This window comes from Diceros bicornis, chromosome 40 (assembly GCF_020826845.1).
Source record: "Diceros bicornis minor isolate mBicDic1 chromosome 40, mDicBic1.mat.cur, whole genome shotgun sequence".
NCBI lineage: Eukaryota > Metazoa > Chordata > Mammalia > Perissodactyla > Rhinocerotidae > Diceros > Diceros bicornis.
Window position 1 is genome coordinate 20,438,780 of NC_080779.1, and position 15,229 is coordinate 20,454,008.

Sequence of the window (15,229 nt, forward strand, 5' to 3'; positions counted from 1 at the left end):
GTGGAATCTGAAGAGGTGACGCTCAGACCCCTGGCAGCTCTAACATCTCCGAGTTGGAAGTCAGTCCCCTCAGTCACAGCCTCTAGCTGCCCCCTCACAGGGCTGTGCCTCTCAAACACAGATCCCAAGGCAAGTGGAGGCTGAGGGTGAAGGAAACCTCCTACCCATGAGAACTGCTGTGATCCTGTCCTCCCACAAGGGGCCAAGGATGATGAGAAAGGGACAGAGGGACTGACCCACACGACTACCCCTCGGATGCTGAACATGCTTGTGATTCGTGGGGCCAATGAGTATCTGTCCTCATCCTCCACTCCTCTCTCCCCAAAAGGACATGTCAGTGTTTACTATGACATCCACAGACACATCAAGGGCATCTGGGAAGAATCATGTGTACATCTAGAGAGAAAGGAACTGTGAAAACCAGTAATATCTGCATCCATGTGTGCAGATACTGACAGCCACATACAGCTGTCACATTCCTCCAGCAGCCCTGGAATACTCCGCAATCACGCTGGCAGGTTTTGGCACATGGCAGGCAAACCAACTGGTGGTGTCCCCAAGTGCCACCACTGCTGGGGCCTACCTTGAGATTGGGGGGAGGCAGGGTGCCATGCCCCATCTCACAAAAGTCTGGCTGGTGTCCAAGAGGATCTCACAGCCTTTGACGAGCATGCATTCCATGGCTATGTTTTCCTGGGTGCTCTCTGTCTCGTTTACTTCATTGTGCATTATCCTGAGGGGACAGAAAATAAGTCAGAGACAGGCTGCCCCCACCTCTCAGGGAGAAGGGAATGCCAGGCCTCTGGCCAGACCTAGGATGAAGGCCTGGCACCCAGGATGCTCATGTGGAGCCATGGTCACGAAGGGGGAGAGAGCATGCATATTGAATACCTGCTGTGCTTGGCACTCAATGGGCATGATCTCACATCATCCTTCTGACAGCCCAAGGAGACAGGTGTTCTTATTTCAGAGAAAAGGAAATGGAGATTAATAGCTAGAAAGCAGGTCTGATCTAAAAGTCTGAACCACGTGAAACAGAGATGGCAAAACTGGGAGGAGGACGGGAGTACAGGAAACAAGCTTTCTCCATTACTCTGCCCCCCACACCACTACTGGCCTTATCTCCATCCATAGAACTCCACCCACCCATCCCGCCTCAGGGCCTTTGTACTTGCTATCTCCACCCTTCCCCCAATGCACTTTATACAGTTCTTCCTTAATGAGTGGGCCCTGGAATGGCTTAGTTTTGGAGCCCCTAGCAATCCCACTGGCTCATGGAAAGACTGACTTCAGTAGGCTCCAGCACATCTAGGGGGGAGCAGGACACACCTTGCCCCTTAATCTGAGAATGAGGACAACTCTCCTATTTGTCCTGTTTTGACTGCCACAACATCCCTCCTCTCCAGGTTGTGAAACCATTTAACTGCTTTTTAAAAATAGCATTGGTGGAAAAAGAGGGGTGTGAGTTGCCAACTTTGCTAAGAGCCTTGGTGGGTTTTCAGGAGTCTTAGGAAGTTAGTGATTTTGGAGGGAAGAGCATCTGGAAAAATTACCCCACCTGCTCCAAGAAAAGCACAAAACCTATTATTTGTCTGCTGATGCTTCAAATTCTACAACCACAACCAGATCACCAAGAGGGCTGGTCAATATGTATGGCTTACAAAGTTCTCTCATAGACACTGTCCAGTTTAACCCTCCCAGCAATGAGAGATGACACTGGTCGAGCTGGGTCGGTTATTAACGAACTCAGTGTGATGAGCAAATTACTGGGCCCCTCTGACCCTCAGTTTGCTCACCTGTAGAAGGTCCGGCGTGAGGATGGAAGAGAACGCACTTCATGTGCTGACCTCAGGCCCAGCACACGGCAGCTGCTTGAGTAAAGGGCTGTGATGACTGTTGCTATTATCGCTGCTTGCATAGGTGTTATTATAAAAATATTATTATCCCTTGTTTTATGGTTATCAGACTGGGGCATGGAGATGGGGTCTCTTTCTTAGGATCCTCAGTCCCTCCCTCCCAGCAATGCTCTTCTCAGCAGCCCAGGCCCTAGACCTGTTCTAGGGAGGCACCTTTCAAGGATATGCTAGTTCCCTGGATGTGGACTCGTTTTTGGAGGTTAGCAAAGGTAAGCAGAACCATTTCTTTTGACAAGGGTGGGGATTTTGCTGAGGAGGGCTGTATTTGCTACAAACAAGGGGGCGACCCCAGAGTAGCAACACGAGTTTCACTGTTAGACAAGTGCCAGCTGCAGCTGCTCAGGACTGCTGCAGCCCCAGCTGGGGTTTGTGCTGAGAGCCACACCGTCCACGCAGCTGGGGAGGAGTGCCCAGGGCCACAGGCTCCCGAAGGAACTGGAAGTGAGGACCTGGGTTGCAGTGAGCCCAAGAGATGAGGTTCAGGAGAAAAAGCGGGACAAAGGCCAGAGGTAGGAGAGAGCCAGCCCCAGGGGAGGAGTGTTTCTGAGCACAGCCAGGGAGGATAGGTTATCTGATGGCTTCTTGCCAGGCTGGGAGCCTTCCTCAGTCCTCCAAGGGAAGGAGACAAGAGGATGAAAGGGCTGCTGTCAGGGTGACAGGAAAACCTTCTTCTGTGCCACTAGGGCTGGGTTCAGGCCAAGTGCAGGTAATGAGGTGGACAACGGACGGGTAGGCTTCGGGAAAGGGGATCAGGATCTTGGGACAAATGCCTTGGCACCCATGTGCCTTCCTCAACCCTGCTTGCACTGGGACAGTGCATCCCACACTGACAAGGATCCTCGCTGGAGCCCCAAGTCTTCTCCTGGGGAAGTGTGCAGGGTTTGGCTCCTTGGGGAATGGGAGGACTGGGGTCCCCACCCCTCAATGTTTTTTTTTTAGTCTGCAATCATGCTCTGATTACACCTGCTCCCTGAATGAAACTCCACTCTGGGGCCTGTGCCATGCCCTGGTCCAGCCTGTTCCTCCCTCTGCCCAGCTGGAAGCCGTGGCCCTACTGGCTGCCTTTTGCTGCACTTGGGAAAACATTTAGGGCACTGAGTGGTTGGCAGGGCTGGGGAATGGACCTCACGTTCTGCAGACCGACCCTCCTTTGCAACTTCTGGCAGCCCATCACTGAGTACGAGGCTGCTCATCATCTCTTGGCCTCCATAAGGTGGAGACCACAGGGCTCAGCTCTAGGTGCACATCTCGTTCCTGCCTAAACTCACTCCCCTGGTGATCTCACCAGTCTTGTGACTTTAAATACCATCTCCGAGCTGATGGCTCCTGAATGGCTCGCTCCCTTAAACTCCAGACTCAAACGCCCTCCTGCCTTCTTGTCCTCTCCACCACTGTTGTCCATCTCAAGTTCAACATGCCCCCAGTAAAGCTCCAGTGAAGCAAGAAAGGCTTCCCCTCCACACCTGCCCCTCCTGCACCTTTCTCCATCCCAGTTAGCAGCAACTCCAACCCGCTTTCTCAGCCAAAAACACTGGACTCACCCTTACCCCCGTCTTCTCTCTCCTCACATCTAATGCATCAGAAACTCCTGTTGGTTCCATCTTCAAAACACACCCCGAATCTGAACCTCCTCCTCACCTCTACCTCCACCACCTGGTGCAGGCCCCCGTCAGCTGCTGCCTGGGTTGTTGTAGGCGCCTCCTCCCTGGTCCCTCTGCTTCTTCCCCAGCAGAGGAAGGTTGCCCCTGCAGTTTGGTGACTGAAAGAGCGGCAGCGGAGGGGCCTTGACCAGAGGGCTGGGGCCTCTGACACTGGAAAACTCATGGGCTTCTCCACCCATGACACTGTCTGCTGTTGACTGCAGCCTTAGGCACATGAAGGCCCATCACCCAGGACCCCCTCTTAGGCTCCTATACCACAGGTTATGACATTGACACTGGAGAACAGAGGAAGTTGGCAGAGAGCCTGCGAGTCCCTGGGTGGATCCCCATCCTAGCAGGTGGGCCCACGTGAGTGCCCAGGGCCCTTCCTGGAACACAATTTGTGCCAAGGACAACACACCACCCACACCATCCCACCAAGTGCCCCCTGGGCTACAGCTGTGAACTCCTCAGACTGCTCCAGGGGCCCTGCTTCCAGGTGGGGCATGCTAGGGGTCCCCCAACCCTCACCACTTGGGATCCTAACCTGAACATGAGATTTTACCATCTGGGGCTCAGCAAATTCCCGCTGGGGAGCATCCTCAGCCCTGGCTTCTCCACTGGTGGGGGCACCCCGGAGCCGGGCTCACCCAGACAGCTCCTCCAGTTTAGCCCTGGCGTCGTCCAGGCTGATGGCTCGATGTGCTCATGAAAAGTGGGCCAGGAGCTCATGCAGTATCAGAATGTGCCTGGGAATCTGCAACAAGGAGAGGCAGGGGGAGAGGGACAGAGGCAAGGATGGGGAAGCAGAGAGACAGTGATGAAGCAAGTCAGAGAGAGATCAGCAATGTAGAGAGAGAGAGACAAAGCGGATGGAGAATGGTTCTCTTAGCTCCCAGCACTCCCATGAGCAGGGCTGAGGACGGACACCCACAGCACTTCCAATCTCAGACTCTAAAATGGAGCCTCTTCCAAGGTCTTGTCTGGGGCAAGACCCCAGAGCTTGAGGCTCTAAGCTGGCAGGAGGAAGGGCCTGGAGGTGGGCTCAGGACCAGAAGCTCCCCCTCGCCTTCCCACACTGCCTGCTCTGTGGAGCTGGACAGGCCTGCTATCCGCTGGGTCAGGGGTTGGCTTTAACCCCATTCTCCAGGCAGACCAGAGCTGGGCCTGTTAGGGCCTGGGCCCTCCCGGCCATGGCCCCCTGGTGCCCCCAGGTGTGGCTTCCTCCCAGCTGAGGCCCACACTGCCATGGCCCCCCAGTGGGCTCCCCAGGCATGCGCCCTCAAGGACAGGGCTAGGTGCCAGCTGGAACATGAGGTCAGTGAGGAAGTTCTCCAGCACCCTCTCCTTGCAGTCAGTTTGGCCTCATAGTGCTTCAGCAGCTTGTGAAAGTCACTGTTCTGCTTGCAGTTGGCCAGGATCTGCAGGCTGTACTGGTGGCTGGAGACCAACTCCTGATAGAAATTGACCATGGGCAGCAGGATGGCCAACAGGTCTGCTCGGGGAGATGCCCCACAAGCCCTCGGTCACCCAGCCCCACCCACGGAGGTCAGGTCCAGGCTCAGACCTCCCACCCAGAGACACCCTTGACTTTGGGGATGACTCTGGCACCACTGCCCTATCCAGGGCCAGATAGGTGGCCTCAGGCATTGGGACTGCATCAGAGTCACAGATCTTTATAGAAATGGGGCTCTGTCTAGTGTGACACCTATGTATTGGAATCAGAGAGGGCTGTCGTGGGTGCTGTGGTGTGCCCTGCTGCCTGAAAGGTCTGAAGGGCCACCCAGCTCCGGAGATTTGGGGGGTCAGCTGAGGCCTCTGTGGTAACTGAATTGCAACTCCACATCCCCCTCGGCCCTGGCTCCCCCAAGAGGCCTCCCTCCCAGAGTGCCCCATCAGTGACAGAAGTGACTCACTCGAGGTCATAGGGCGAGTCAGTAGCTGGCCTGGAACCACGTCTCCTGACTGCTCCTTCCAGGGCTTCCCCCCTCAGGACATGCCCCCCCAAGTCACGTCCCTTCAGCTGTCTGTCCCTTTATCCATGTGTCCCTGTCCTTCCACACCTCCCCAGGTTCAGCAAGGTGGGTCTGTTGCTGGCCCACTCTGTCCCAGCCTCCTGGATACACAATGCCCTGTCAGAATGCCCAGCCAGTCTCCCCAAACCTGCCCTTCAGTACTTGATTGGCAGGGATGGGCCCACTGAAACCTCTGCTTTAAAACTCCATTAAAAAAGAAAGACATGTCTCCTTTGCAATAAACTAAGTGGGAGCTCTTACTCTTACACAGGGCATTCCACTACCCAAAGGACAGCACCTTCAACCACGCAAATACAGGAAGTGCAGACTTCATCTTTCTAGGGCCTCTTCTCATTGTGACCTTGAGGAAAAGTGGGGCTCTCTGACTTAGGAAAGTGAACAACAAAAGGGTCACACTCAATGTGGGAGAGGTGTGATGCAGGGGTCCTGTGGTGCATCACTCGTGGCCGTCAGGGCAGTGCAGCCAGCTCGGAGAGCAGTGATGTGGGGTGGATGGAGTGGGAGCCTTGATCGTGCTTCTACCTTTGGTTTCAGTCATTCTATATTTGGAAACCTGTCCCAAGGAGACGCTCTCTCATATGAACATTTCAAACGCAGAGATGAGTGTTTCTAGTAACAAAAATTGCAACAATGTTAAGAGCCAATGATGGGAGATGGCTGCATGGATGATGACATGCTCACAGGTACTGGAGCATCATACAGCCATCAAAAAGCATACTTTCAGCATGAGAAAACACTTGTGCTATAATGTTAAGTAAAAAAAACACGTCAAGATTCAAATTCAATATTCATATATATGACATTATGTAAATAAAACAGGGGGAAAAAACTCAAGATCTCTGCATAGAAAAAAATTTGAAGAAAACACACCAAAGTGTTTGCAGTGGTTATCTTTGGGAAGCAGAACTATGGTTGATATAGCTTTCAACATTTTCTGCTTCTCTAGATTGTCAAATTTTCTCAAATGGGCTCATATACATTATTTTTAAAAGGGAAAAGTAGATATGAAACTGAAAATATATCGCTTCATCCTAGAAATACAGCTTTGGCCAAGTTGTCTTTCCTCTTCTGCTCCCTCTGAGGGATTCTGCAGGTTTTTAAGGGGCCACTGTTACACTCTGGGAGGATGGCAGTTCCACCAGCCTGGAGGAGTGGGCACTGAGAGGGACTTCTCAGGTGGAGGTGGGAGCAGGTGGGGCTGGGTACCTCTGCCAGGGCTGCCTGCTCACCCCGGCCCCAGTGGGCCTGCTGGAAATGCAGGTCTTCAGGCCTTGGTAAAGATCTGGTGCAAAACCACTGTGGCCTCACTGACAGAGGAGGCACAGGGTAAGCTCCGGCCATGGAGTTCCTGCCCCTCCAAGGCCCCGCCCAAATCCAGCAGAGCTGAGGGACCAGGAAGAGGGCAGGGGCTGCCACCACCCGTGGCACTCTAGCAGCAAACACCTTTCTCAAGTGACATCTTATGTGAAAACCCCATGAGTGGGATGGACTATGTAACTTGAGGGGCCCAGTGCAGAGCAAATACACAGGAACTCTTGTTAAAAAATGACAAAATTTCAAGATAGTGACAACAGAGCACTAAACCAAACACAGGCTTTTCTAAACATGGGTCACACGTGCCAGAAGCTGGCAGAGGACGGGAGCTGCTCTTGCTGCCAGCCTTCCTGGCCCCCTCAGTGCCCACCTGCTGGGGTGACCCTGAGGGATGTTAGAGGAACTCAGGTCTCTGGAGAATTCAGAGCAAATGCCACTGATGATGTGAAAAGAGCTAGGGCTTGAGACCCACATAGAGCAGGCTCAAAACCGCCTTACACTGCTTCACAGCTGTGTGACCTCCAGCAAGATGCCTAACATCTCTGAACCTCAGGTCTTTCCTGTAAAATATGAAGGTGAAATGAGGTCACCCCTGCAAGTAATGGGACAATTTGAGGGCCTGGTGCAGAGGAGGAGCTCAGTAAATGCTAGCTCTCCACCACCCCCTTTTGGGGGAAAATTAGAAAAGCAAAAACACCCAGATTCTCCCAAACACCTTTTCTGTCACCACCTAAAGGGCTTTGGGGAACATGCCTTCTCACTGTCAGCTTAGCAACAGTCTGGACAATAGGCCTCTGAGCACCCCTGGCAGCCACTTTTTCCATGGCTCCCCTCCCAGCACCCTCTTCCCTGCCCATGGTCCCCAGCCAGCCAGCTCCAGAACACAGCCCGAGTCTCCTCTCCCAGGATGAGCTGTAAGGATGCCAGAGAGACTTCTGCTACTTCCTGCTACTTCCCTCCACTCTCAACTGTTCTTCCTCTGACCCTGTTCATCACCCCCAGCTCCTACCACCCTGGAGACCTGGGGACCTCCCACCCCAATGTGCTTGTGGTTTGAGCTGAATGACAGAGGGGAAGCCAAAGGGACACTGTCTTACACTCCATTTGTGCACAGGAAAACTGAGGTCCAGAGAGGAAGAGTGATCCTCCCGGAAGTCAGGACAGCCCCAACCTAGGAACCTGTCCCAGGTCCCTGCAGTGGTCTCTGTCTTTCTCTGCCACATCAGATGCCACTCCCAGGTCCCATTCTCCACATGTGCTCTCTGCTCCCTCCCAATGTGACGACCAAGCACTTTGGCTTTTGGAGGCCCTTGGTGTTGTCCTCCTCGGGGAGCTGTCACAGGGGGCTGTCCCCTCTCACAGCAGTTTGTGCTCTGAGGGCAAACCCTCATCCTGGGGTCTCACTCGCTCAGTACAATAATAGCAGGGGGTGGAAGGTGCTGAGTGTGTGCAGAGACACCCCTGAGCCGTGTGGCACACGTCCAAAGATAGTGGTTCAGGAAATCATAAACATGCCACAGACCCAGCTCTGCTCCCTTTTCAGGGCACGTGGCTTTGTTCCCTCAAGGACACTTCTGAACTTCAGGATGAATGGGCTCTTATAATTGAGTGAATGCAGCACTTTGAAACCAAAATGGGACAGTTATCTGCTCTCCCCTTCCAGGTTGCTAAAACTACCCTGGCCTGTGCTTGAAGACTGCCTGAAAACATCTAATGGAGAAATACTCAGTGCCGATGCAAGCTTTTCTATCTTTTTGATTCTCTGAGAACCATGGCACATGAAATAATGGCTGTTCTTGGATATGAACTCTGAAGAGCTAAAGAACTCACACACACAGGCTTGTGGAGAGCTCAGAGACACGTGGATGCCCAGTTAACACCCTCACTGCCCTGATGTCATCACCCCCATGCCAGTCTGTTCTCTTGGCCAGTTCTGGGATTTGCACATGGTATCCCTTTCTCTTTAGGACAGTGAGGTGTGTGTGTGTGTAACAGTAGTCTGTATGTAAAACTGATTGTGCTCTTCTCAGAGACATCTACAGGATAGCTACTCCCCAGGGACCAGAGCAAAAACCAGATGCAGTCAGTTCAGGCACTCTCCTCCCAGCACAGGCAACACCGGCAGTCTGGGAGTCTGGATTTAAGGATCAAGCTGGGTGGGCAAAGCCCTGGAGAGCTATGAGCCTGGGACCCTGCAGAAGCCTTGGGCAATGGCCCACCCCCGCTACGAGCCAGTGTCAGGATGGTTGCAGGATAACCAGTCCCACTGAGATCGCAGAGGCTGCCTTTCTCTTATGCTGCAGGTCCCTTCTGGGGATGCATTTACTTTGGATCCGGGTTGGCTTGGCTGACATCCAAGGCCTGCTCAGTTGACCCTTGTCAATGATGGCCATGGAGAGTTGGGACTTTGGCTTGTTATCCCAACTCGCCGGCTAGAGTCCAGCTCTGGCTCCCCAACCTGACACAATGTCTGTTGTCTCAGCTGAGCCCTGCCCACTTGCCACCCCACAGTCTGGCCTTCTTGGCCCATCAGAGGTAAACCCTCATTTGCCACACCCCTTAACAGCACTGATCATTGGCTCCTGCCACACCCCAGTCCACTCTCTGGAGACAGTGACTTTAACCCAGAATGCATTTAGTCAGTGCAGTCATTGATGGAGGAATTAGTCCAGGGTTTTTCCTTGTTTGTTAGCAGTCAAGGTTTTGCTAAAGATCTCTGTACTTCTTGCTTTTCAAACAGCTGCCACAAAACTCAGTTCTCTCTCCTTCATTCTCCATTCCCTCTGGCCTCTTCCAAGCCTAAGAGATGCCCATCTCTGTCTCCCTTTCTGCCAATCTTGTCAGCATGTCCTGATGGAGTCACTGTGGTGGGAAGCATGCTGGGCACAGGTGACACACAGCTGGAGGTGGATGTCAGATCCCTTCCCTGGAGGAGCTTCCAGCCTAAGAAGGGGGTCAGATACCCACAAAGGTAACTTATACTCCAACAAGTTGAGGCCAGAACAGAGGTGTGCCCCTACTGCAGTGGGAAGGTCTCACCATGGAAGCCACAAGCGATACCCAGAGGTTTTGCAGCACAAAACAGGAGCCCAATTGGGCTGGCCCCGTGGTGTAGTGGTTAAATGCATGCGCTCCGCTGTTGGCAGCCCAGGTTTGGATCCCGGGCCTGCACCAATGCTTGTCAGGCTATGCTGTGGTGATGTCCCATATAAAAGTAGAGGAAAATGGACACAGATATTAGCCAGGGCCAGACTGCCTCAGCAAAAAGAGGAGGATTGGCATGGATGTTAGCTCAGGGCTGATCTTCCCCACAAAAAAAAAAAAATGGAGCCAGACTGGTGTGTTATAGAATCGAAGGAATTGGAGCAGAGGGGATGGTGTGAACAAAGATGCAGAGTATGACAGGGTGTTGAGTGCAGGGCAGCAGGGGTGTGGATGGCAGGAGGAACATGGGAAACAGGACTCAAGGGACTGAGTGGGCCCTGCAGAGGGGCTGCCTGGGGAGGGGTCAAGGCGGCCCTCTCCATGTCATAGTTGGTTTGTCAACCTGACTCCACGGCTACAGTTTTACCTTAAACCCTGAGCTAAAGATCTCTGCAGTTTCTTGCAGAGTCAGCCTTCCAGGATTCTGAGTGCTCTCAAGCCAGGAAAATACCACGACCATCTCTAAACTCCTACCCTGCCCGTTAGGGCTGCCTGAGCCGTCCCAACTTACTTCCAATCGAAAATGGGAGAAAAATAGTTATTAAAACAATGAAATAATGCCAAACTGAGGATTCTAGAGGAGGGGAGGATTCTTCTCAGAGGAGGATGCTCCCTTTGTTTTAGTTGGTCCTTAGAGCTTTTTGGTTACAAAAGATGAGGCACAAGAGGACTGTTCAGATGGGAGAGAAGAGCCTGAGACAGAGCTGGATAGTTTTGCTCAATAAATTTTGTGCAGACTTTTGTTTGGGTGTGCTCTCCCGTTTCCTCTAGGGAGACATGGTTGCAGGTGAGGGTTCCGGGGGTGGAGAGTATAGAGGGAGTAGAGACAGGGCCGGTGTCCTCGATGTGTGACTTGTGAACAGCCCGCTTAGAAGGGCCTAATGCCTGGTTTAAGGATCTGCTGTTGCTGACATGAAATTCTTAAGAGCCCTGCATTTCCATTTTGTCCTGGGCCCAGCAAAGTATTCAGCTGGTCCTGAAAAAAGTGTAGACAAGGGTATATTGGTAAAGGATTAACAACCAGCTCTCTGAAAGAAAAACTCTGACTGGTAGCACTGTCTGATTTCCGTGGTGTAAACATTCCTACCTTGGCCCATTTTAAGCTACCAAAGGGTAAATAACAAGCTTGCAAGATTCTTGAAAATTTCACAACCGACTTGCAAATTGCTATGAGCCAGCTCCAGCACATCACTGGATGCATGGCGAGAGTCTTGGCAGATAAACGGATTATGAACACCCCCACCACCAAGAAAATGGCAGTTGGGAGCGTGTGGAGAGAGGCCAGTGTGAGGAGAGGAGGTCATCAATAAATCCCTGTAGCAGGAAATGCTGAGTGACAGGAGGGCAAAAATGTCTTCTATTCATCTTTACGCTGTTTTCTGTTTCAGTACTGGAAACCCCCTTTACTGTATCTAAGCCTTTCAGAGAGTCTGGTCCATACTTGCCAGTGTCAGGGTCTTGGGGACTGAAGGAGGAGCCAGTTGGGTGTCATTAAGGCTTTCATGGACACTCTGGTTCTCCTCCTGGGACAGGGAAGGACTGTACTGCCCAGGACCCTGAAGTCGAGTGTGGTCATGTGACTCGCTTTGTCCAATGAAATGTGAGAAGAGCTGTCAGGCATCATTTGCCAGGTTGCTTCCCCTGCCATGGGACTGGTGAATTTCCTGATGGTGGGAGCTCCATCAGCCTGTGTCACTGACTCTGGGTGAGAATGTTGTGGAGCAGAACCCATAATGGACACACAGTGTGATAGAGAAAGCAATCTTTGTTGTTTTAAGCCACTGAGACCTGGGAGATATTTGTAATTGCAGCAGAATCTAGCTCCACCTGACGGACATATGGAATGACCACACGGGGGTAAGAGCAGTCAAGACTGAGTGAAGACAGCCAATGTGGGAAGTGATACAAGAAGTCAGGAGAGCAGAATTGGAAGATAGACGTGGCCAGGAAAATGGAAGACCCTGAAAATCCTCAGGAATTTGTGGGATGGGGCCTGAGGCATTTTTCTGGCTATCAGGTGGACCACGAGAGCTTGAGGCCATCCAGGTGACGCAGTGGTTCCTGAACATGCACCTTTTAACTGGCCCGTCTCCCCAGCAAGGAAGGAATAAGTTGTGGGGCAGGCACAGGCCAAGCATCTACAGCCAGGAGACCCAAGGTTAAGCTTGAATTCCAGCGCTGGAAGTGACCTTGGAGTGACCTTGGATAAGTCCCTTTCTCTTCTGTGGACATCAGAGTTCTCAGATCCCTCCCAGTTCTGAAGTTCTAAGACACTCTGTCCTTGTCACGGGCGTTAATCATCACGTCCTTGGCTCCTCAGCTCCTCCTGCCTACCTGCTGGCCTACTTCCTGGGAAATGGGCTCTGTTTCACCTTCCTGGAGCCCCTCCAGAGCACACAGGTGCCCTCTGCCCTGCAGGATGTGTGTGTGTGTGTGTGTGTGTGTGTGAGTGAGGGAGAGTGAGATAGAGAGAGAAAGAGAGAGAGAGAGACTACAGCCAGAAAGCTTTACCAAGCTGATCTTTCAAAGTCTTCTTTAAAAAAATCATTTGCCCTGGAGACTAATGCACTCAGTTGGAAATGTTGTTCCAAATTCCCACCGAAAAGGCCTATGCTGCCACACTGACAAACACACACACACACACACTTTCACTCAAAACTGACCAGTTTTGTGCTCCCCAGCACCAGAGAGGGCCCTGCCCTTTGCACCCACCCCTTCTCTGGACTATCAACCCCCGAAACATTTCAAGGCCATATGCGACATGAACTCATACCCTCTTTGGTCATAAAATGACTCACTTTCTACCTGGGTTCACACCGCAAGCTCTATTATGGTGCCAATTACACTCTATCACAATCAGACCTTAAGGGTAGAAACTTCCACCTCTTTACTGCCTACCACAGATCCTGATGTCCATTCATTTATCAAGCCCTTACAGAGTACCTACTATGTGAGAGGCAGAAGGGACAGAGTGATAAACGACACCCCTGCCTTCAAGGAGGTCCCACCAGGCTGGGTGGGGGACAGAGACCTGAGGAGCTGGCTCTGACGTGGCATGCTGAGGGTGGGAAAGCTGTGGGAGCAGGGGGCACGGAGCACATTCTGGGATGAGAGTCCCCAGGAGATGGCATTTGAGCTTGGTAGGATTCCACCAGGCAGGGAAGCATAGGGGCGGCAGGGGTACTCCAAGGAGAAGCCCCAGCATGTGCGAAGGCCAAGAGGTGCACAGCTCATAACCATGAAGCACTGGCTGGAGCCCTGAGTGATGGGGGAAGAGGAGCCTGGGGAAGAGGATGAGGCAGTGGTCAACTGATCTTAGGCAGTTAGTGAACAAGTGAGTGAAGGACACCCTTGATCACGAAGCCACTAACCTGGTTCCAGTCCCTAGACCTATTCCCTGGCCCCTAGCAAGGACTCAGCTTGGTTTCAGGGATATATGTAGGGCTAGGATAGATCTCAGAATGAACCAGATGGTTTAGACATGGGACAAGCCCCCATCCCAGGAGCCACATGAGAAGTGGCTATGAGCAGAGTGGGAAGACTGGCAAGTAGACACACAGACCTGGCTTCTAGTCCTGACTCTGCCACCTCCCAACTGTGTGAGCTTGGGCAGGTGACTTTTGAGTTCTCTGAGCCTGCTTCCTTGTTCGATCCTATGAGGATGGTTAAGGAGACTGACTAAGGAAGCTTGTCTGACAGCGCCTGGTGCAGGATAGAGGAAGTGTGTGGAATCTGAAACTTCTGTTCAACCTCAAGTTCCAAGCTGAAGTGACCATTAATTCAGAGCTTGGCAGCGGCAGCATAAGGTGGAATTGGCAACTTCAGATCTTTGAACATTCCAGGCAGAGCTGGCTTCAAGGGCGTGTGATGGGGTCCTATGCTCAGAAGGCCACATGCTTGGGGCTTCAAGTTCTGCAGTTGCAACCTTGAAGTTCTTAACGATTTCTCTTTGAATTTGCGTTTCACGAGTAACACCTGATGGAACAATGGAGAACACCCCAGGGGAGTGGAGCCTCAGCCCTCATGTGTTCCTGCCTCCTGCTGCCTCCCTGGGATGGTTTCTCAGCTGCTCGTTCCACACATGCTGGCACCCCAGAACCCATGACCTCCTCTACCTTCTGTCTGGGAGCAAATGGGTTGAGTCAGCCAGGAAGACTCACATCCCACTGTGAGTCACCCTCCACCCTCGTCAGGGGCCTCGGGGTAGGTGCAGAAAAGGTGAGTACAGTGCACACCACATGGTGTCTCAGGGCAGGGTGAGGAGACAGTGCCTGGGCACTAGGAGGGTGACTCAGCCCAGGCACCTTGCCCACCCCTCATCTAGGTACAAAAGGTATCATGGCACAGAGGTTAGAGAAGGTTGGAAGCTGAGATTGCGGGGTTGCCTGTCTGCCACGGGTGAGTTTGTTGTCTGTGAGAAGGGGAGATGGACTTCCCTGACTCCACTCAGGGCCTTGCATGTTTCCCTTGCCTCAGGCCGTACAAATCATGTAGCCAACGCTGGTTAGAATCTATGTTTCCATTTTCCCTTACTCATCTCAGAGTCCACAGTCCTCGTGTGACGTGGCCAGATGGCTCTGAGGATCTGGTGAGCACTGGTGAGATGAGGGGGGGAGGCAATCAGATCATTCGGTGCTGGGGTAGACAGCTGGTGATGGGCATCTAAGGGACTGAGAGCCAGCGCGTCCCAAGGTTTAATGAAAATGGCAATGAACTGGTATGCTGTGAAAGTGCAGATTCTGATTCCGGAGGTCTGGGCAGGGCCTGAGATTCTGCATTTCTAACATGCTCTTGCTTCATGGACCACGTTTTGAGCAGTAAAGTTATAGAGGTCTTAACCTAGCAACAGATGGCCTCCAGACTGATGCCTGGTGAGGCCCTGTAGGAGCTCTTACTACAGGCAGAGGGAACGACTGCTTGGAACTGAGCCAGGAGCCCACACTATGACGACCTACCAGGAACTCTGTGTCCCCGGACTCTTCAGCTGATAATGTGAGAATGCTTAGTCAACGTGGTCATCAGCAGAGTAAATAAAAACTCGCCCATAAATAACCTCACTCAATCCTCACAACCTTGTCAGGCAAGTATAAAAAGGATGTTTTATAGATGAAGAAATGGA